The sequence below is a fragment of the Berghia stephanieae genome, chromosome 2 (assembly GCF_034508935.2).
Source record: "Berghia stephanieae isolate SIO BIC M18660-M18661 chromosome 2, UCSD_Bste_1.3, whole genome shotgun sequence".
Classification (NCBI taxonomy): domain Eukaryota; kingdom Metazoa; phylum Mollusca; class Gastropoda; order Nudibranchia; family Aeolidiidae; genus Berghia; species Berghia stephanieae.
Window position 1 is genome coordinate 52737704 of NC_088361.1, and position 2500 is coordinate 52740203.

At 34.5% G+C, this 2500-nt stretch overlaps 1 protein-coding gene across 5 annotated transcripts in view; it reads left to right on the plus strand.

The window, feature by feature from the left end:
* Positions 1-2500, plus strand: part of LOC144965144 (corticotropin-releasing factor receptor 2-like) — a 159729-nt gene that overhangs the window by 74840 nt on the left and 82389 nt on the right. The gene's annotated exons all lie outside the window — the stretch shown is intronic.

Here is a 2500-nt window from a genome sequence, read left to right on the forward strand (position 1 = left end):
CAAAGCCCTTTGCAACATAAATTAGGTCAATTGAATATTGTGTTGTATTCAAGCTTGTTTTACATCGCTACGATTGACCTCTTTGTGAAAACAGTAAGGTCTTTTAAAATGAAAGCACACCCTGTCTGTTTCATACGTTGAAGAAGAGAGCAATAAAATAATAAAATACAACATCAGCCTGATTGGGCTTCAGATGCTATTGACAAGTGTAGTTTTTTATCGACATAATGTAAAACATTTATAACAGGAAATGTAAAAAATAAATTCTTCTAATAATACCGAAGAACAGAGAGACCTTTTAAACACTCACTAGTTAGTTGTTTCCTCCCATTCATCAGGCCTCTCGACAAGAAAATAAGTTGCGATATTATTATTTTTTAAGAGAGAGAAAAACGTCAACGGCCAGATCCTCCTTGTCAGCAAATAGCTTTTTTCTAAGGATTCAACTATGCGCCCCTCAGGCGGGACCTTCCACAATCCTAAGGTGATGTCATACCACAAGACTACATAGCCGTCATTTTCTTTTTTGAGTTGTTCTACGACAACTTGTTGATCCCGTCTAATATAATTGTCTTCCGTTAATGTTTTTAAGTTACAACCGGTTTAATCCCATTTACTCCCCGCTTCATCTTTAAACGACTTATTTTTCAATTTGTTACCACTCAACCTTTTGTTGGTTAAAACCAATTTACTGTAACCGAATGGCATGTAAGTTAGTTTCTCGGGCGTTTATTGCAAAATGTAAACGTGGTCACTGATCGATGATGTCGACAATTCCAAAACGATGATAGCATGATGGTTTACTGATCATCAGTACTTGTTTCCCCGGGTCATCGAAATGGAATCAATCTAAATGATCACTATCCTTTTGAAAATTAAAAGAACTATATTCTACTTATTATTATTAAGATGAATTGCTCAACAAATAACACGGTTAAAAGGTAACAATTCTCTCAATTGATTATTTTAGTAGTTTCTATTTCTGAATCAATGAATGGTATTGTTAACATACGATTTGAACAGACGTTCAACGATTTTAGTACTGTAATTTCAATTCTGGCACAATGGATGTTTCACCATTCTTATCATTATGTTATAAATTTTACCTTTGACGCTAGTAAAACTATGTATGGTTTCAAATGGCTATTTTGAAAGGCTGTCCGAAGCCATTCAACTCCACTTTAGGATACTTTATGGCCTTAGTATTGTTTATGTCCTTAAGTGTATAAAGGTTTCCATGGAATGATTTTTAGATGAAGTTTGTAAAATACCAAGACGGATTTGAAACTTTTTTCATTGACTAATGGAGAAACCGCAGAGTTTGCGGGTAAATCAAGGCTTATATAGTACAGACGATTTTTTGTTTTCAACATTATTTTATTGTGGAAATTAAGAAAAGTCAAGAAGATCAAAGTAATAACGTCTGTATGTTGGTGCAAATATCGGGTGTGACAAAAATAAAAATGAAAAAAATTTAGAAGCTTGTAACCGCCAGACCATAAATGATGCAATTCTGATATTCCACCATAATCAAACCAATTTGTTGAACTTTATGTACACAAAATGTCAGAAAAGATTAATTAGAAATATCTATTTAACATTTGTTTTAATAGATACAACTCAAATTTGCCATGTCAAAGACATTGACGTAATTATCAAAATTTGATGTGATGTGTTGATCCCCCATGTTGCTTTATGACTGTGCGTAGCCTTTTTCTCAAAAATCAAATTGATCTTCTTATGTCTTTGTTTTGTGTAAAACGATGACGACTATTATACACTGACGCCATTGTCCACATGCTGTATTCCATTTTCATTAAGTCAGGACTTATTGGAGATCTTAATCTGTCGATATAATATATATATATATATATATATATATATATATATATATATATATATATATATATATATATATATATATATATACACCGCCCCCCCCCCCCCCACACGATGGTCGATATTATAATTGTTTCGGACAGAGACAACGGTGTTAACGGCCAGGTACTCGTTTTACACCTGAGTATGGTGAGAGAAAGTGAGTAAATGGGCTTTTCCAAGGACTCAACTAATCGCCGAGGCTCGAACCCAGGACCTTCCGATCCGAAAGCGAGTATCATACCACAAGACCACATAGCCGCACGTTCCAATTACTACAAAGTCCCAGGTTTTAAAGTTTTTGACAAGATGAAGGTCATTCTAATCAATATGAGGTCGACGTTTCTGGCCAAAAAATTGAAAAACGTGTAGTTGATTTTTTCAGAGTGCGGCACAAATGTCATCATTTGCAGCCAGTGTCGACAGACGAGGGGCGAATGGCGAGCGTCGAAATCTGCCTGATGCCTACCAATAAATTGAACAAACTTACTCCACTTTGCCCATTGCTGATATTTGTTTTACAAATGAAATCATAGAATTTATCCGACAATTTTAAATCAATACGTTTTATGACTAGATGTACGCGTAGATGTTATTCGTTTTAAAAGTCACAATTAAGTAG